The 21434-nt window shown below is 45.4% G+C and overlaps 1 long non-coding RNA gene across 1 annotated transcript; it reads left to right on the top strand.

Moving 5' to 3' along the window:
* The first annotated feature begins 801 nt into the window (after positions 1 to 801).
* LOC121039990 (uncharacterized) lies at positions 802 to 20752 on the top strand. Its single transcript, XR_005795078.1, has 3 exons — positions 802 to 1252; positions 5433 to 5562; positions 20614 to 20752. It is a non-coding gene; the product is annotated as an uncharacterized LOC121039990 (long non-coding RNA).
* Positions 20753 to 21434: the final 682 nt, after the last annotated feature.

Here is a 21434-nt window from a genome sequence, read left to right as displayed (position 1 = left end):
GGTAGACCTGAAGTCCAGTGACTGGCATCCTCATGAGAAGAAGAAAGGGTAGACAGAGGCACACAGGGAAGAAAGCCATATGAAGGTGGAAGCAGAGATTGGAATGATGTGTCCACAAGCCAAGTGACACCACAGATTTCCGGGAGCTATCAGAAGCTACGAGAAAAGCATGGAACAAATTCTCCCCCTGAGCCATCGGAAGGAATCAACCCTGATTTCAGATATCTGGACTCCAGAACTATGAAACAATAAATCCCTGTTCTTTCAAGGCACCCGGTTTGTGAGGGGATACTCATGGCAGCCATAGGAAAGCAATACAATTGCTTTCTAGAAACTGTATGCTTTGGTTCATTCCCTTGCTTTGTCCTTGAATCTACTCAAAATCACATGGAGTGTTCCTCTTGGCATTTGAACACGGATGGCTACTGGTAAGAGGGAGAAACGGTCATGATCAGCAATGCCAAAGCTCCCGTGGTTCCTTCTTCTTTGCCTCTTACACTTTGGTATTTTCTAATCAGCTGGTTCTTACTACCTCAACACTAGTAATTCCCTTGACTGTGGGTGTCTTCCTCTCCATTCTCACCTGCTGTCCTCCTCCACGTGAGCTAGCTCCAACATCTTTTCTACAAAAGTCTTTGTCCTTCGTAACACTACCTAGTACATAATCACATGGTCCAGTTGTGACTCCTCAGCCTTAGCCCATTAACAGACATTCGTAAGAAGGTGATGGCTGTGTGAATAAATGAGAATTGTAGCCAAATAGGCTGCCGGGGGTACTTATAAACGTAAGAATGTTCTTGTGGGGAGAAATAAATGTCATCACATTTTTTTATTGTACTGGTACAGACGTCGAGGTGTGTTGGTGGTTTGTCCAATATCTCCTAACTGGTCAGTGCCAGGGTGGAGATGGAACCAGACCATCCTTCCATTCGCTTCCCTGCTGTGTCAGGCAGGGATGGACTGGCCGTTATTCCACAGAGTCCCGTGGCATAGATGCCAACAGTAAGGATTTGTCTATCAGGTTGGTTTATCTGGGAAAATTTTAAATATTCTGCTTTTCTTTCCTTTCCCCAGCCTCATTATTAAGTAGATGCCAGATGGTGAATTGCAGATTGTATTTCAATTTGTCCATTCGCTCTGAAATTTTATGACCTTGGTTTCACATCCACAGGGAAAAATGTTTCCAAAGAAGCTTGAAAATCATTGAAGGGATTGAATGTCCCTCCAGTAGCCCCCTGGGATACAGCTAGAGGTAAACATATCTGTTTAATGTATTCATTTCTCTCATCTATGGGAACTACTGGATAGAACATTTGGAAAGAAAAAGTAGGTTAATTTAGTTAAAAAAAAAAAAGAAGAAGAAGAAAGAAAAGAAAGGCCTGAATGATCCCTAATCTCTCCCAAACATGACTGATTATGAAATTTGTTCTAGAAAGAGAACTCAGGATTGTTCACAAGCCAGACACCTATCATACTTATGTTTTACAACCCCAGCATCCGTATCATTCTGCCGGCTGAATATCGGCCAACCAGGCCTAACGTCAACACAGCATCCGGAAGCACCCGTTCCCACCACATGCCCGAGTGAGAGCACAGGCTTCTGAGCGGCATGACTTCATGTTGCAGGTGTCACTTCGGGCTATCTCTCTGGCCTCAGTTTCCTTGTTTGTAAAATGGTGCTCACGCCATCCACTTCTCAGGATTATTATGAGGACCGGAGATAAGATACGTAAAGCAGTGCTTGGCAGAGAATAAGTGCCTCATGACTGGGAGTTATCTTTATTATGTTTTAAATTACTGTGGTCATTTGTGTACCTTTGTGCACAGCCTGGATCACCACAAAATGTTATATGGAAGAAACTTACCATAGGCTTGTCAATGTATTTAACAGATAAAACACCTTTGCTTTCTAAAAAATTTTTTAATGTTTATTTTTGAGAGAGGGAGAGAGGGAGAGTGTGAGCAGGAAAGGAGCAGGGAGAGAGGGAGACAGAACTCGGAGCAGGCTCCGGGTTCTGAGCTGAGCTGTCGGCACAGAGCCCGACCGACTTGGGGCTCAAACTCGCAAACCGGGAGATCATGACCTGAGCCGAAGTCGAACGCTTCACTGACGGAGCCACCCAGGCGCCCCAATAACGCACCTTCGAATCACCTTCGGCCACATTTTGGCTGTGGTTCATTTGCTTATTAAAGTGTCTGGGCTTTCTCGAGGCTTTTAGAAACTGGCCAGCCTCCAGTGTCCCAGTGCAAGGACGGCAGAGCGGAGGCAGCAAGAGGCAGCAAGTGATGTCCTCTGAAAGGCTTGTTGCACACCTGGTTGAACGGCTCCATCCCCAAAGGGCCCATGTCTCAGAGGGGACATCTCAGAGATGACTGAGAAGAGGAGTTCATATTAAAATAACGGGGCCGGGGAGCCTGGGTGGCGCAGTCGGTTGGGCGTCCGACTTCAGCCAGGTCACGATCTCGCGGTCCGTGAGTTCGAGCCCCGAGTCGGGCTCTGGGCTGACGGCTCAGAGCCTGGAGCCTGTTTCCGATTCTGTGTCTCCCTCTCTCTCTGCCCCTCCCGCATTCATGCTCTGTCTCTCTCTGTCCCCCCAAAATAAATAAACGTTGAAAAAAAAATAAAATAACGGGGCCATCTGGGGCACCTGAGGGGCCCATTCGGTTAAGCCTCCCATTTCGGCTCGGGTCATGATCTTGTGGTTCGTGAGTTCGAGCCCCGCGTGGGGCTCTGTGCTGACGGCTCAGAGCCTGCAGCCTGCTTCGGGTTCTGTGTCTCCCTCTCTCTCTGCCCCTCCTTTACTCGTGCTCTGTCTGTCTGTCTCAAAAATAAATAAACATTAACGGAAATTTTTAAAAATGAAAATAATGGGGGCATCTGATTGTGTGTGACCCCTCTGGGAGAGACAGATTCTCTGCCCTGCGGCGATCACATCGACTTTTCTTCTGTAGCCATTTTGGATGTGGTTGTCTCCTTCCCTTCATTTTTGCATATTTCTGATGAGACAAGGCAGTATTTCCTCTCTCGTCTAAGAGAGATTACAAAGTGTGACTCTCTGTGACTTACAGGAAGGGATATGGCTGGCGGGCTATTAGGCTCCCTGGATCTGAACATCTCGAGGATTAAAGGAGCATCTATTTTAGTATCTTCCTTAAGACACCAATTTGGAAAAAACACAAGGCATCTGACGATCAGAAGTTGGGAGCAGTGCAGACGACGGCGGGTTATAGATAAACACATGAAGAACTGCAAGTGAAATGGTCATGTCTTCTGCGGGCACATGAGGGTCCGTGTCAGTCTCTGGGCAAGTGTATTCTACTGGACAGTGTGTTGACATGGGGCAAAACCTGAGCCTCAGGTCCACGCCCCAAATAGGGACGATAACACGTGCTCTCCCTGACATGGTGTGATAATCAAGTGAGCTGAATGTCCATGAAGATGGCCCGCAAGTGACAAAAGGCCACAGACGTATCGCTATCTGGTTATGGCTCAATAAGGGCGGGCTTTGCACCTGTTTATATATACTCAGCGCATAGCTGATCTCGATCCCCAAGGAAATTGGGATCAGCAAGTGACTTCATATGGAAAAGGAAAGGAAAGTGTCTGCAAAACTCAGATTGCCATGTATGGCAGGTTTTTGTCCTTTCCCAATGGATCCAGGAAGAATTTAGCAGCTGAAGCAGTTTCGCTGCTTCATTTGCTTTCAAAACCTCAAGTCATTTGGAAACTTACAGGGTTGGAGTGGCTGAGAACGTGAAGCCACCGAGGAGGGCGTTTGTGGAAGGGCTCAGTGGCCTGGTGCCCCCGAGTTCTGCTGTGTGTACCATGGAGAAGTCAGCTGTTTCCAGTGAGAGAGAGAGAGAGGCAGGGAGAGAGAGAGAGCGATGGAGAGAGAAAGAGACAGTGAGAGAGAGAGAGACAGACAGGAAAAGAGGCGGAAGGAAAGAGGGAGAGGGAGACAGGGAGACAGAGAGGGAAGGAAAGAGAAAGAGAGGGAGAGAGAGACAGACAGACAGGTAAACAGGATGAAAGAGAGAGAGGGGGAAAAGGGGAGAGAGAGAGAGAAGGAGAAGCGGGGGGAGAGAGAGGGAGGGAGGGAGGGAGAGAAAGAGACAGGATCAGAGAGAGAGAGAGAGAGAGAGAGAAAATGAACTGGAAGAGATTTTCTGTGTTCAGCACCAAAAAACCTGAGGAGGAAGTCAATTTGTTCAAGCTTGCTCAGGACCTTTCTGGTGCAGTGGGGAAAAGGAAAAAAAAAATCCTTCATGAATAGGAGTTGGAAAGTCAGAATTTTCTTTTCTTTTTTTTTTTTTTCAACGTTTATTTATTTTTGGGACAGAGAGAGACAGAGCATGAACGGGGGAGGGGCAGAGAGAGAGGGAGACACAGAATCGGAAACAGGCTCCAGGCTCCGAGCCATCAGCCCAGAGCCCGACGCGGGGCTCGAACTCCCGGACCGCGAGATCGTGACCTGGCTGAAGTCGGACGCCCAACCGACTGCGCCACCCAGGCGCCCCGGAAAGTCAGAATTTTCGAGACTCTGCCTGAACTGCAGGAACAAGAAGGATCCAGCAGGAGACATGGAAAATCAAATGTGTCCCTCCCTTGACTCTGTTCCTTGATCTCCTTCCTGGCAGGATATGTAGAATTTGTGTTGCTAATAGAGCTCTCGAAAGGTTGCAGCCAACACGTGGGCTCGTGTAGGAAACACATTTTGGGTGGTTTTCCTTCATTACATGATGGCGGTGGGTTTATGTTAGAACAAGGAGGTATGTCTTTCTTAGTGTGCCCAGTTGAAGGATGAATGCTAACATGAGTTTTTAAGCTCATAATGGTTCCCATGCCTGCGCTTTGGTGTTGGCGAGCCAGGAATGTTCTCAGTCCTCCAAGTTCTTTAGGATTAGACCTGCTTCTTGGGATGGGGGAGGGAGATGACTGGCTCGTGGTGAACAGACAACATGCCCCACACGCCTAAAATAATGATAGCTTGATTTATTCACCTCATTTATTCATTAGATTCTATGCTTTATTCACTATGCTTTGCATGTGGAGGGGGGAGGGACAGAGAGAGAAGAGAGAGAATCCCAAGCAGGCTCCGTGCTGTCAGTGCAGAGCCCCACACAGGGCTCTATCCCACGAACTGTGAGATCATGACCCGAGCTGAAATCAAGAGTTGGACACTCAACCGACCGAACCACCCAGGCGCCCCTGCGTGTATTTCTTTTCTCGATGAATCATCACAAGAAATGGATGAGGGAGATAGTATTACCCCATCTTTCAGAGGAGAAAACTAGTGCTGACAGAGGTTACATAATTAGCCCAAAGTCACACAGTACTAGATGTCAGAACCACGATTTGAAGCCACATCTGTGGACGTGGACAGCACCGTCTCAAGTAAACAAAGATTTATTGAGAATTCCTCAATTTGCAGGGCACTGTTGAAGATGCTGTGCTGTCTTACTCTCTGCCTCCCATGGATTTTTCATCCCGTGGGATAAGCAAAGAACACAGTAGCCGTAACATCACGCAGGATAAAAGAGCCATAACGAGAGACTAACAAGGTAGGTATCTGAAGGGTGGGTCACAGTTCCCAGATTGTGATAAAGGTGACTGACAAATCACAACAGGTTCTGACACGAAACAGTCATGAGAGCTGATAAGTGGTCCTCGCATTATTGAATAAATGGTTTGAAGGCCATATTCACTACCAACGGTCAAAGAGTGGTAAGGGGAATGAATCATGGTTATGAGGCCGCATCTACAATGTAAGTTAGATCTTGTGTAACTCCAGTTACAATTCGACAGACATCTATTGCACTGGTGTGGGAAATTAGCTGCCCAATCTACCGCTAGTGTCCCCCAGATACTCCTGAGGACTCGTGGGAGTCTTCATCTCTGGACTCCTCGTCTGCTGGGCACAGCTGTGTTTTGGTGACTGCCCCATTTCCTCCCACCATGGGCTCCATAGATATGGGGCTGCTGCTCTCTCCTCACCTTCAATAGATACCCCCCATCTCAGGTGTAGATCTTATCACAAATCATTTGGATGTTTAGATTCTGTTGTATTCAATTTTCAGGGATCTTTAGCCTCTCTTTACTCTTTGGGCGGATGCCAGAAAAACATGGCTTAACTCCAGCACCATCCTCATTGACCGATTTTATAGTTGGACGAAAGGGGGATGTACTTTATCTTCCAGTCCCCAAATCATAGTACATATTGAGCTCTTACCATTTACCCTGCTAAGAGACATGCCAGAGACAAAAAAAGAAGGAATTTTTAACTTTCAAAGAGATTTTTACCACCCCCACCCCAACCCTGGAGAAACCAGACTGATGAACATACGTACTCTGACGGGGACAGAGCATTAAAGATGGAACTTGGAGATCAGCTTAGCTCTTTGACTCTGGCGTGACCTTGCTCAAGCGACTCAATCTCATGTTGAGCCTTTCTGTCCCCACCTCAAAACAAAAGAATCAGCTCAGATGATATCTCGTTGCCATTCCTGCCCGACTTTTTTTTTCTGATGCCATTAAAACATATGATGACAATGCTCAAAGATTTGTGACACACTGTGTGATTAAGACATGAACTGTATATGTTGCAAGAAAGAAAGAATCATAGTGAGCCGGGCGTGTCCCAGCTGGACGGATGAGAGGGGGCTCATCTGGTATTAAGAGTGATTTGATTTAGATTTGCAATGGACAGGAAGACTTTGGTCCATTTCTACCCAGGCTATAAATGGACTGAAAAGTTACTATCTAAAGTGAAATTTTAGTTAGTAGAGATAGTATGTGGGTAGGTCGATCAGGTATGCGCTCTGGATGAACCTGCTGTATTTCTGTCCCCAGTTTGTTTTCCTAAAATCCAATTCCATTTCTTGTGCTTCTTTCCTGCCCTCTTCTCTAAAAAAGGAGCGGCAGCACATTTTTTAAATGTGTTTCACCACTTCTTCCTCCTGAGTTCTAAGGAAAATAAAAGCTTATGTAGGTATTAATAGCTGTCCATTGTCTTGCTTTTTGGAACTTTCCTCCCAATATCTCCAAATTATCCTAAGGGTTCCCCCAGGCATAAAGAGTACAGTGGTACTTAGCTTCAAAGATAACCCCACCCCGCTCAAAGAATAACACCTAAACTTAATCACACTCTTGTAAAGGCTTCTCTTCTTGAATCTGGACTATCCCTGAAACTCATTCCATAAACAAGTGATGCTACAGGACTCCCAAGAAGAAGTCATGAGAAGTTTGAGTCACTTGGAATGTTTAGTCTTAGAAAACTCCCTTTTGGAAACTAGTCACCATAAAAAAAGGATAACCACTAGGTTATCTTGAGACCGCCAGGAAAATGCCCAAGTCACGGGGAGGAGCTCTGAGAGGAGAGATGCCTTGTGGAAAGAAGGGCCAAGGGGCACCAAGGTGGCGGATGTGTAGGTGAAGAAGCCACCTCGGAAGTAAGATTCCTCCAGCCTAGCCGATGCTGAGTGGATCAGAGACAAACCGATCAAATTTTGTGGAAATTTCCGACCCCTAGAATCACGATCGAACCAAAGTGGTTGTTTAAATCGCTAAATACTACTAAGACGTAGTATTTAAGCTGCAATGGATAACTGGAACAAGTATCAACAAACCATAACACTATTCCAGAAGTGTTTGTTGCATGAGCTTGGAATATATGAAAAATGGCAGTGGAGAGTAAGATTGGAAAGAGAATTCAGGTCAGGTTGTATTGTTCTAAGACAGTTGGCTTTTTTCCATTCATGATGGAAAACTATTAAAGTTTTTGATCATGAAAATGACCTATTTTAATAAAAATTTCCTTAGAAGTCTGGCTGATGTGTTATGGAAAAATCAACGCTAAAAGAATGAGTTAGGACGCTCAGGAGAAGAGTAAGGAGGGCGTGGAGTGGGAAAGTGGCAAAAGGAAAAGAGAGTGGGGACTGAGTAGTGGATATTGCCGTATTAGTCCGGAGTCCGGACTGTCAACTAGAGAGGGAGTGCAGGGAAGCATGGAGGAGATCCAAAAAGGACCCTGACTTTGTAGCCTTTGTAACTTGAAAGGATTGAGCCATTAATAGAACCAGGGGACATCAGAGGAGGATTAAGTTTGGAAAGTGAGGGAGAAGGGGAGGAGGAGGGATAATGATTATTTCCGTTTTGAGGTGTTTTATCAGTTATCTCTTGCTGTGTAATAAAGAATCCCAAAGTGTAGTCTTAAAACAGCCAACGCATCGCACGGCTTCTCAGGGTCAGGAATCAGGGAGTGGCTTAACTGGAAGGTTCTGGCGCAGGTGTCTCATGGTTTCGGTCCAGCTGCAAGTGCAGGATGCTGCTACCTAGAGGTCTGACTGAGTCTGGAGGATCCTCTTCCACTCCCTCGCAGGGCTGTTGGCAGGTGCTGAAGTTGCTTGCCACGTGGACTTCTCCACAGAACTGCCACAACATGGCTTCCTCCAAAGCAAGTGAGGCCAGAGAGAAGCAGAAGGGTGGGTGGGGCAAGAGGAGGAAGGAGAGGGAGAGGGAAAGACGGAGGCAGGCAGAGCCTGAGCCCAAGAGGAAGCCATGGTCTTTGTTAGGGCCTGAATGTGTCCTCTCAAAATTCACACACTGAAACCTAACCTCCAAGAGATTAGGAGGTAGGACTGGGTCATGAGGTGAAGCTCTCGTGAATGGGGTGAATGCCTTTATAAAAGAGGCTCCAAAGAGCTCCCTAACCCCTACTCCGTGACAATGCGACAAGTCTGGCCCTCACCAGACCAGGCTGGCACCTTGGTCTTAGATTTCCAGCCTCCGACACCGTGAGCGATCACTTTCCGTTGTTTGTAAATCACCCGGTCTGTGGGAAGTTGTCGCTTCCCGAATGGACTAACACGGTCTTTCTATAACCTAATCTTGGCAGGGGCATATCACACTCCTGCTGCATTCTGTTGTTAGAAGCAGCCATTAAATCCTGCCTCTACTCAACGGAAGGAAAAGTGAGCTCCACCTCTTTCGAAGGGAGAATTTATGGATATATTTTTAAAACCGCCACAGATGTGGCAAATTTCAGCCTCCGAGGGTCTATCCGGGTGAAGGCAGAATCTAGGATGTGTGTGGATCTCGGCATTGAGGTTAGAGGGCAAAGCAGGGGTTGACAGATTAATTTTTGGTTCCTTTTAAGTGTTTTCCAAGCCTCTCCAGGGTGCCAGGCACTCCGCTGAGTGAGGGGGATATGGTGGTGAAGAAGACAGGCGAGGTGCCTGCCTCTGTCATGCTTACAGCCTGGAGGAAACTCTAGATGAGTAAATGGGAAGCTAAACACAGGAAGTTATACGGGACACCTGGGTGGCTCAGTCGGTTAAGCGTCTGACTCCTGATTTTGGCTCAGGTCACCATCTCGCGGTTCATGGGATATGAAGCTCTGTGCTGACAGCGCGGAGCCTGCTTGGGATCATTTCTCTCCCTCTCTCTGCCCCTTCTCTGCCTGTGCTCTCTCTCTCTCTCTCTCTCTCTGTCTCTCAAAATAAATAAATATACTAAAAGAATTATGTAAAAAGTAGGAAATCATACTACCCTCGCAATATGAAGTGAGGAGTCAGGGGGGATGTGTAAGAACCTCCCAGATGAAAACAGGATCGGAAGACAGACCTAGAGGACGGTGCAGAGATAACGTAGAGCTCAAGAGAAAATGATGCTGCCTAGGAAACAGGGAGCTGAGGCATTGTTTCCAACCTGTCTGCTCAAGAGCAGAATCTGGCCCATAGACTTATTTCATTTGGCCTGCATTCTGCTTTTTTTTTTTTTTTTTTTTTTAAGCTGAAACAGTTGCCAACATTGAAGAATCCTGCATTTCTATTTTCTCTAGAAATTTGCATTCTCCTGGGGCATATCCTGCTTGTGTCGAGATGGGGTGCTTTCAAGTCTCTAGCCTGCTCCCTCCCTGCCCCTCTCAGTTAATGCCATTGCCGATGCTGCTACATGCCGTCTCATTACACTGCTAGGTTGGCTTGTCTTGTTCACCCCTATTCCCTGCTTTGCTCTGGGTGACATCGAAGTTTGCAATCCTAGATCTGATGTTTGTAGGTACCAGCATTCATACAGATGCATAAATGACCCAAGATGATGGCAGATTGTAGGAAAGGTAGAAAAATTATCCCATAGAAGAGGGGTTCCACAGGGCAGGACAGAAAGGTCTGGAAGGGGAGGGAGGCTTGGCAGAGAGGTCAGAGGAGCAGAAGCACTTAACCCTGTGAGGCTGAAATGCTGGAGGGGATGGTAATCGAGCACGACAGCCAACAGAGCTGAGTGTGGCAGGCCAGTCTCTCGGACAGAGCTCCGTCTCGAGGTTCCCCTGAAAGACGATGAAAGTAAGAATGGCCAATTGTTACTGAGCGCTTATATGTCAGGCCCTGTTCCCGGGCTTCCATGCCTTGTCTCAGTTCACCCTCACAGTAGCTCTGTGAGGAGGTAGTGATACTATAGCATCTTTTTGTAGATGGGGAGAAACTGAGGCAGAAAGGAATTGAGTTACAATTAGCCGCAGAACCAGGATTTTATCCCAGGGCATGTATATGACTCCAGAGCCCGAGCTCTCAACTGCCACACTGGGGCAGAGGACATTTGAAAGTGTCAGAATGAGGCAGCGAATGCCTGGGTTAGCTGCGTTCTGGAGATATTTCTCTTCTCTGGTGGATGACGGGACACCAGTCTCTGGGAAAGGAGGTAACTTCATTCTGGATTAATCATGCATTCTTGGTTTTATTTTATGTTTTTTACTTTGGGGCAGGCTCCAGGGAGAGGCTGTCTGTCTGAGGCTGCTGGTGAGCAGATTTCTGGGACACGGCGAGGGGCCTGGCAGTCTGGGACGGCACCTCAGTGGTCAGGTGCTGGGTTTCTCAAGGCTGACCTAAGAGCTCAATCCAATCCAGAACTGTTCACAAATCCACATCCATTATTAGCCACAAGCCTTTCTCAGTGTTGGGCCCAGCCTTGAACGTAGTCTGTTGCGGTATTGGGTAGGTAGCCAAATGTGGCTCGGGTATGTGGCCGGTAGTGGGGTGCTTGGTGGGGGGTGACTGCCTCAGAGGGTGCCCTCAGCTGAGTCTTGCCAACACTGTTGCCTACAGTTCTCTGCTTGTAGCTCCAGCTTAGTAATAGCCTCCCTCTAGAATGGAAGTTCTAATATTCTGACGGCTGCAGCTTCCTCTTTTCCTAGACCAGGTTTCTCCTAGAAGGGATCATTGAATTTCCAGAAGCAAATAACTAACTGTAAACAGAGTTGATCAATCTGGATCCTTACAATACGGTTTTGTTTCTCTCTTGGCCTGTCTTCAGTCCTGGGGACCCTCTGAAGAACAAACATGAACGCTTCTGGCTCCCGATTTTGGTAATTACTCTTAGCACTGGCTGCCAAGATTTCTTTCTAGCCCTACGGTGCCAGTTTTCTTTCTCATTTTTCATTCTTTTGCTGAATCACAATAAGGCTCAGCACAGAAACGGTCTCTATTGCAACATTTGCCCAACATATGCATCTCAGACTAACTGACAGCAATATTGCTGCGAAATTTGGACTTCCTGGAAATAGCTTGTTCATAGTGGGAGATGTGTTTAAATAATAAAAGTAGACTGTCATCCCTGGGTTATGGGTGAAGGAGCTATTTATAGATGAGCAAAAAAGCCCCAATGTGATAACTTACATTATTGTACAAGGACAATGGAAAATTCTCCAGGAGACAGATAGCATAAAAGGGATTTAAAATTAACCTCATCATGTTTTATTCATCAAGACCTTAAGTTGACTTATTTTTTTTTTATGAAGGCCATGCAATTTTGATTCCTTTTACTTCTTCTTCTCTTTCTTTCTTTCTTTCTTTCTTTCTTTTTTTTTTTTTTAAATAAAGCCACAAGCCATTTAAATAATTATGCCAGGTCACCAACTGTGGTCTTATGGGCTTATCTTGCTTGGAGATCTCTTTGTTTTGCTCAGTCGATATTTTATAAAATTTCCATCGAAGTCCTGAGGCTGGGTCCAGGCTCTCTAGTTCACTACAGTCTGCACTCTCCCTACTGTAGAGCCCTGGACTGCTTCGGCTGTTCCTAGGGGTATCCAAGGGCGTGACCCCTGCGCTGGGTCTGCGTGTGCCTGTCTGTGCAGACCAGATGTATCCTGTGCCCTTCCCTTTGTACATACTGCAGTCGCAACTAGCTTGTCTTCCTTAACCCTTGCTTTTAATTCGAATCTTACAGCTTCTGATATGCTGCTTCCAAGAAGCCTTTCCAGGCTATTCTGGTCCATGGCGATCTCTCTCTTTCCTATCTTCCCAACATGTAATTAACACATGGGGGGGGGTGGGGAACTGAGGAAATGGGATCATTAGGAGGTGTTCTAATAATGTTATTATAGGATTTGAAAGGAAGGAAGGAAGGAAGGAGGAAGGAAGGAAGGAAGGAAGGAAGGAAGGAAGGAAGGAAGAAGGAAGGAAGAAGGAAGAAAGAAAGAAGGAAGAAGGAAGGAAGAAGAAGGAAGGAAGAAGGAAGGGAGGAAGGAAAAATGAAAGAAGAAAGAAAGAGAAAATAATAGAAAGAAAAAAAAGAAAAGGAGGAAGAAGAAGAAAGGAATTTGGAGTAATATAATTCTTAATTACCAACATTAATATTTGACCTTAAAGAACATCTAATGAGCCTTCCTCATTTTAGCGCAGAGTTGAGGTGACTAATTCAAGGTCACACTGCTAGTTAATGGAAGGGTGGCACTCGCAATGCAGTCTGCTAATTCCTGTCACAATGTCATTTTTCTCTCTCTCCCTCCCTTCTCCCCGCCCTCTCCCTAAGCCTGTGTGTGAGCGCGTGCACGTAAACACGTGCACAACGGTATACACAGAGAATGCTTTGGAAGCTTCTCTGTGACAAAAGCCCACTGAGACATCATAAATCTTTTCACGTTGATGGATAGTGGATGAATTCAAAGTGTAACATCAGGGCTCTCTGGTTAATTTGAAGTGGGAAAGTCAGAGAAGCCAACAAGACATGTTAGATTAAGTTTTCATCTGTAATGTTAAGCAAAAGTGGGTGCTTAAAAATGTGTCAAGAACCCTTCGGCTAAGTAGAAAGCTTCACTGTCCGGACCGTCTCCTTCCCCAAAGCTTACTGATAGTTAAACTTTTATTGCACTTCTGTTAGTTAGCAAATGTGATGCCTCAGCCTTTCTGAATCCTTGGAGCCAAGGAAGGAGGCTCCAGGTAGAAGGGGCGCCCTTGCAGAGGGCTCCTCTGGCCTTCCTGCTCTGTGTATGTCAGGGATTGATATGCAGCTGTTCTCCAGATGCCGACTCTTCCCCAGAAGCAGCTGCGTCTCAGCAGGGGCCCCTTCTATCAATGTGACAACCTGCTGAGGGCTTTGGAACCCTTCCAGATGTAAGGCAAGTTGAGGCTATAAAACATAATCATTAGCATTATCTCCATTTTCGTTTCCGGGTCTCAGCTGTTAAAAGTTTCTTGTACCGATTGAGGGCTTAATTGTTCTCATTTTTCTTCATAGGTAGCTTCTTTTAGACAGCATGGGATCGTCCCTTGGAGCTGGATTTCCTAAAAAGAAAGAATAGCTATGAGTAATGTTCCTTGCTGCTGGCAGGCTGAGAAGCCTGAGATTAGGGAGCTGTCTTTTCCCAGCGGCAGTGATCCGCATGTCTGTGAGCTGAACAAAATCGTCCATGGCTTTCTTTTGCTGAATCACAGGCTTTCTTCTGCTGAATATCCTTGGAATCAGTTTCTTCTTTCTTTCTTTTTTTTTTTTTTCTCCCCTCCCCTCCCTTTGTTAACACAGCCCCCGGGCTCACATAGTGCCTGGAGAGGATCTCTTGTTACTTTATTCTTCTTGGGATCTCTGCTCTATTCAAGAGGGGAAATATATCTATAGTTTGGGGGAGTGTTACTTGAAGATTCAAAAGCTAATGTTTCTTTGCAAAAACTAAAAAGAGATTTCATACTGAAGGTGCAGTAAGTTGGAAACATGGGGCTTGAAGGCCTGTGAAAACACTAACCAAAGCAATAGGTAAAATAATGACCTTGCGTAAATTTGCCCATAGAAATTTATCTTGTCGGTTTACACTGCAGTCGTTTTGTCTTGGAAATCCAATTCCTCGGCGCCCAATCTCAGAATCACACTGAGTTTCGATGACAGCATTAGAAATGCTCGTTTAGCCCCACACTGATCTTCACGCAGGCAGACGATTATGGCATCAGCAGCAAACATCTCATGCGAGGAACTGCTGAGAAGCATTTGCTCACATGGGGAGCTCAGTAATTGGCCAGGAGACAGACACTTATGCATATTGCTACCTAAATTTCCGGCAGTGTTTTACAAGTCTTGAATTCGACATTCAGAAGGTTCCTGTCAGTTTTCCAGGCGGGTTACAAAATGCTGAACAGGCTCATGAGGGGTTCTTGGTGGCAGATGTCTCCCGAGGCTGGGTCCTGGGCGAGGTGGCCTTGAGATCTGCCGTTAAGCCTGTCTTCTCCGGTGAGCTCCAGTCTCTATGATGAGAGATGTGAAGCGTGTGCAGTGGGGGCTGAACTTCAAGTCAGAAACTCCTTATTTCACCTAGCAACATAAAACCATATGCATAGTAAGATCCCGTTAAAAAAAAAATACCGGGGCACCTGGGTGGCTCAGTCGGTTAAGCGTTCAACTTTGGCTCAGGTCACCATCTCGAGATTGACGAGTTCGAACCCCGCGTCGGGCTCTGTGCTGACAGCTCGGAGCCTGGAGCCTGCTTTGGATTCTGTGTCTCCACCTCTCTCTGCCCCTCCTTTACTTGTGCTCTCTCTCTCTCTCTTAAAACTAAATAAAAACATTTTTTAAAAATTAAATAAAAAGCACACACATACTAATATCTACCTATCAAATGTGTATTTAAAAGAAGATTGTAAGACAGAGTTAATAGTGATTTTGTCTGCTTAATAGGATTGTGGATGATCTTTTTCTTTTTATTACAAAGACATAACAGTTTACATTTGTAAAAGTGCCTTTTGTATTTTCTTTTTAAGAGTTTTTGGTATTTTCCGATTTTTTGTTTTTGCAATAAACACGAGTTACTTTGTAATCAGAAAATATCTAAGGATGTGTACACATTTACGAAATATTTGACATCCAAATTAGCATCAGACTTGGCCTGATGAGTTTCCGTGTTGAGATTCTTTTCTTTACAAATTGTACTTGAATCTCATTTACTCAGGACATCTACTGTGTGGGGCATAAAAGCTAGCTCAGGGAGGAGCTGTACGAAACCCAGATTTACGATTTTGTCCTTGGTGCTGCTGATGAATTTGTCTAATACCCACACTTTTATACCTTGTTTCGGCTGGTGAGGGGGTATATACAGATGTGAAAACTGATCTACATGTCTTATTGTACGTTAATTAAAAACCGAGCACTCTGAAGATCTACGTGTCTTATTGTATGTTAATTACGTATTAATACAAAAGAAATAAAAATAAAAGATCCATGTAAGGTAGAGTGTGATTTTTTTTTTTTTTTCAGCACTTTGAAATGTCGTTGAGATTATGGCCCAAACTGAATGACCTGGTCAGAGAAATTCCTGATGGGAACAGAGTATTCCACTGTTCTGTATGTTCTGCCCGAACCAAAGTGTGAGCTGTGGTTAATTTCTCTAGGTTGGAAAATGTGATAATAACAGTATTCGGAAAAGCCACCAGGCGATCTCTTCCCCATGAAACCAAAGTCTAAGAAATGCTGCCTCTCCTTGCAGAAGATGTCAATGTCTCAGCGAAAGAGGGCACTGAGCAGGGTCCTTTAACTTTTGTAGTTGGGAGAGTGACAAATGAGAGCAGATGAAGAGGCCAAGTGACACAAAAACGTTCAAAGAATATAAAGCATCATCTGGAATTAAGACACTGAACAGGATAAGAGACAAGATCACTTACCTGGGATATCTTTGATTTTATAAGTAGTAAGGTAACCTACAAATTCTGGTTTTCTCCTGTCTGTTTTCGATGAGGCACCCATGCTTGCGGGGCATTTTTCACCAATGAGGAACTGGCCTTAAGTATGCGCTAAGGCCAAGAGCTTATTTCTTAGGACTTCTTTTCAATTTAACTTAATTTAATAAGGTTAGGCCAGGTGGCTTGGAAAATCAACCAACTGTGCTTTGTTATAAATCTTTAGCTAAAGAGGTTAATTCAGAAAAAAAAATTAAATTATTCCAACTGTTGTCCTGATCCTCAATCTTAGGTTATGTGTATAGATACATTATTATGTGAATAACAATATTTTAAGTTTACAGTGCGTTACAGTTTTGAGTCTGGTGCCTTAGACCGCTCAGCCAATCGTCAGTATCCTGATACAGTGCATTATAGTACAATTATATGTGTATATATATGTATATATGTATGTATATATATATATATATACATACGTATATGTGTATATACATATGTACATACGTATATATATGTATATATATATACATTTTTTAAGGAAAATTAAATTCAATGATGTTTATGGCTTTCCCAATTCCACTACTAGAAATTGGATCTGACCCCCATGTTGTCTTCTGATAGCTCTGATTCAAAAGGACACCTGTTACTTATTTCTATTTTTGAAAAATCTGACCACTCTATTGATGGTCTGGGACACTCCAGATGAGTGAACACCCTGGGCCTTCCACCTATGGAATCTGCACTGGCTTCTGGTTCCCCATGCCTCGCTTGTCTGTGGATTCAGCAAGGCCACCGAAAAATGTAATAATTTAAATTCCTCCAGATCAGGCTAACTCCCTGAAAAAGGTAGGAAGCTAAAATCCCATACAGTTCCCCACTATCCTCAATGCCCCACCAAGATATTCCTTGCTGGACGCATTTTGTGAGTGCCTGTGAACAACCTTCTCATTTTTTTCCCACCCGTGTGCTTGATGTCACATGGGAGAGTCACAGACCACTGCCACTTCTCTCAGTGCCCTCCTGGGGTGTCATATCTGACAAGGGTGCCCTTGCTCCGTCCTTCATTTACCAACCTGGGAGGTACCAGAGTGGCAGAGAGGAGGAGAAGTTTGTACAAATGACTATACTTGGAGATTAAGAAGGAGCCAGCCCAACTGTGTAATCTGCCAACGTCAACTGCTAAGAAGCACGTTAGCCCACGTGTCCTTGAAGGAGGTCTGAAAGGTTCTTTAATGGGATCCAAATTTGCTTTTGGGAACCCTGACCCTCCCTGAGCTTCCCTGCCAGGCCTGAGACCGTAAGGAGCAGGTAGTCAGGTAAGTGTGCTTGGCTCACCTGTTCTCTGCTTCTCTTGGGCACGTAGACATCAAAGCAGAACAGCTTAGCTCCCTTCCCTCAAGGCTTGTCCAAGAAAATAATGCCTCAGCAGATTTCCTCTCTGTTGGGCTCAGACCTGAATCCACAGGCTGAGCAGGGAACTAATATTTGAAGTCAGACACCAAGCGTTCCCCAGTTCCCAACCTTCCCCTTACGCACTCTGGAATGCACACACCCACGTGCTCAAAATCTTCTTCTTCTTTTTTTTTTTTTTAATATTTGTTTATTTATTTTGATAGAGAGAGAGAGAGAGAGAGAACATGAGTTGGGGAGGGACAGGGAGAGAGGGAGACAAAGAATCCCGAGCAAACTCCACCCTGCCAGTGCAGAGCGGGACATGGGGCTCGAACCCACAAACCGTGAGATCGTGACCTGAGCCAAAATCAAGTCAGAGGCTTAACTGACCGAGACCCCCAGGTGTCCCACTGAAATTTTTCTTTAAGCAAAAACTTAGTATACAAATAACTTATGATGGCCACACCTATTAATCATCTATGGGCCAGGCCTCAGTCACAGCCAAATCCCACTTTTGGCTCAAGCCAAGACCTCTGCCTCATCTTCTAGCTGGAACAACAAAATTAACACACATGAGAAGATTAGTGTGCAATCCAAGATAGAATGAAATCAAATGCTGGATAAACTATATGTACTGTAAATGCTGTGGGGTTTCAGGGCCGGAAGATGCCTCTTACAGGCTAGTGTTGTTAAGAAAAATGGAATGTGAGGACAGACGTGTACTGAACCCTGAAGCAACGGTAAGATTTTCACAGGAGAGACCCCGTGTCGCATGAATTCTCCTTGAGGGATGTGTGACACGCACGTCCTTATAGAGGTCATTTCATGAGTTTTCTCATTTCAGACTTTTAATGGAAACCAACTTGCTGGCTTATTTTCTCCCTCCTGTCTTCTGGCACCAGAAAGATAAGCGTTTGAGTTCCAATTCCACGCTTTGATGTGTTGAAGTGATCCAGGCAAAAAGAGATGTGGTTCTTTAGACCAAAAGTAGAAGCTGCCAAGACACTTAAGCAGTTCCCGGAGGTTAGTATTTGCTGATGAATTAGACGTGAAGGTGAGGAAAAGAAAGGAGGTAACGATGATGGCAAAATTTTTTGCCTGATCGTTCGGAAGGATGAAAGACAGTCCCATGAGTGGGGATAAGGAAGGGGCAGGTTTTGAGGGCAGAAGGTTAGGAGTTCAGTTTCCAACACTTTCCGTTCGGTATCCACATGGCGATAAACCTAGTGTCCAGTTAGACAGGAGTTTGGAGTGCACTACAGAGGTTTGGGATGGTGACACAAGATTGAAGTCATCGGCTTAGAGATGGCCTTTAAACACACCTAGGAAATGGGAGGAGTTCGACAAGGGGCGAGATCCCAGGCTACCGAGTCCTGACGGAGGAGGCAATCCAACATTCTCAATAATCAATGTGTATCCCAGAATCTTGGGCTTCCCTTCCCTCGCAACCCCTCCAGCCTGTGCTCTGGGGTCCAGCGAGCGGTCATGTGGTGTCCTCTGGGCACTGAACAATTTTCTCGCGGCGTGTAGGATATGCACGGACTCTGCTACCTGGGCCAGGCACCGCTGCCATCTGCTGGGCACTCATGGGGCTTCTCCCGAGTACTGCTGCACCCTCTGGATGTCACAGTGTCCTACAGAGCTTGAGGTCCCGAGGTGGGTGGAATGACGGTGGTATTGTATGCGGGGGGTTAGAGGTTTACCAGAGCCGTGCAGTTTATGGCCCCAAATTTAAGAGCTGAAAACGCCAAATTCTCCCTCTCACAGCCACCTATCCGCACCACATCCACAGGACTCAAATTCTAGTGACAAACACCATGCCGACCTTGGACTTGTCCCTTCCCTGACCCCACAGGCCATGCTTATCTGTTTGACCTTCTCTTCCCTTGGAATGAATTCTCCCCCGGGAGGTTTCTTCATCCCTCATTCGAACAGACAGCTGGCAAATCCAGTGCAGTGGTTTGCCAGACACGTCTAGATATGCATCAGTCCTAGCAGTGGGGCTTTTAGGCATTTACGGGGCCGAAAGTTGCTTTTTAAATTTCAGAGGAGAACACATCTGACGTTATTAGTTACTCTGAAGTCCCCTGGCTTAGAGAGCTGTAGATCCGATTTAGGGTAACAGCGAGCGGTATCTTCCGGTGTGTACAACCTCTTTGATCATTAGCCCGAAGGAAGCAAACTTCAGTTGGCATTGACAATGACAGGGCACTTAGGGAGAGAGTCGTTTGCTACTTTTCCGGTTTAGAGGTGAAAGCGCGCCGCAGCCTTCTAAACGTTTAAGCGTGGGGGCAAATGGGACTGTTAAAATTGTGTGGTAATTCAGTTTAGTAGTGTTTTATTACGATCATGCTGTCTTTAGATTTTAAGTCGTGGCGAAAAAAAAAAATCATCTTACCAGTGGGCATCTACGTGTGCCGGGATGAATATCTTCTTTTTGAACAGGGCGGGCCCCAGAGAAGGCATTGTGTCTTTGTGTTTTGTACTCCCCACACTCTACGGGGAGCCACAAAGACAGCCTGGTGTTCTGCTGGTAAGCCCCTGTACCACTAGACAGAGTTTATTTTGGGGGCTAAGTGTCCTCTCTGACCAGTCCGTGCCAAGGATTTGATTTACTGACTGATTTAAGAGCTTACTGACATCAGTCAGTAAATAGTTTGACTCTCGCCTCTGGTTTCATATAGCTATTAACCCGTTGACTATTTGAATCTTATAGAATGATTTGCCGTATTACATATTACATTGAAAAATTGTAATAACCTCATGAGGTATAAAGAGGAGATGTGATGTTCATTAGTTTCATTGGAAACATAAGAAAACTCAAAGTCACAGTGCCCAGGCCTCAGATGATACCGGGAGAAGGTATTAACATCATCTTTCAAACTCAGGCCCTCTGACCCCCAGGAAGGTGCTGTCTCTAGCAGGAAGTCCTCCCTTCTTAAGGCTCTTCCGCTCTTTGGGTCATTATCCCTGTGGACTTTGATTTCTCCTCACAGTTACTCCAAAGGAAGAAAAGCCAGAACTGTGGTTGGTGCATTTCCCCCCCAGTATTTTAAAAAAGGTGCCATCTTCTCCTCCTTCTGGGTTTGCGTGTTTGTGGGGGGGGGGGGGGACGTCTTAGCCAAACGGAAAAACGAGGATATGAATTTATAGACTGATGTGCAGGTCAGAGGAGGGGAGTGTTTTGTGGGTGATGACGGGTGTATGAGGGATGTGAGGCTGTGAGCAGGTGTGTGAGAGAGTGTGATAGAGTCCAGTGATGTGAGACTGAGTAACATTTCCTCTCTGCAGGGTAATTTGCTATGGGACACTTGACACAGCAGGAAATGGGGGGAGCAGAAAGTGTAAGAACAGCTGGAACACCTGGAGAAATGCTATACTTGCACCGGATTGTGGATTCAACATCTTCATTTCGTTTGCTACCTGGTATTTGTTATCTCTCTTCTGATGTGTTAAGGTTGTTTTCGTTTTCGTTTTTGTTTTTGTTTTCCCTAACTTCATGCCAAGCTTCCAGAGGGAAGGAATGGTATTTTGCCTCATTTTATCCCTGCAATGTCTGGCCGGCCAGTGCTAGGAACCGTGTGTGTGTTTAGAACCCATTATTAATTGATTGATTCCTGCCGTTCCCTGTGGTCATATATCTTATGGCTCTGCAAGCTGTAGTTAAAAAAAAAAAAAAATTCAGGAGCCTCAGTAAGGCAAGTCAGTTAACAATCACTGCTTCTCTTAAGCTCTTAAAGAGTCCACACACGCTAATGCTGTCATTTGGATGTCCAAATAGATTTTATTAAGGCAAAAATGTAACAAAAATCTGAATAGACGTTTTGGGAGGTCTGACCAGAAGAGTCTCTCTCAAGAAGGTTTTGTTTATCTGACTTTAATAATTGTAGAGACTTAATCATTTCTTTTCTGAGATTTGCCCTATGATCCATCTCACCCGAGATTTTCATAATTATCATTTGCTGGCAGCAGAAACTCTTGGGATCGCGGGAGTAGCAAGGGGGCAAAGTCCCAGTGAAAAAGCACTTTTCAAGTCTCTGCTTGAGTCGCATTGGTTAGTGCCCTGTTGGCAACATCAAGCCCAGCCCCGGTTTATTGATTATGTGAACAAG

This window comes from Herpailurus yagouaroundi, unplaced genomic scaffold (genome assembly GCF_014898765.1).
Source record: "Herpailurus yagouaroundi ecotype Mexico unplaced genomic scaffold, PumYag 181, whole genome shotgun sequence".
In the NCBI taxonomy this organism is placed as follows: Eukaryota; Metazoa; Chordata; class Mammalia; order Carnivora; family Felidae; genus Herpailurus; species Herpailurus yagouaroundi.
Note: the sequence above shows the minus strand (reverse complement) of the source record. Positions and strands in the feature narration are given on the sequence as shown.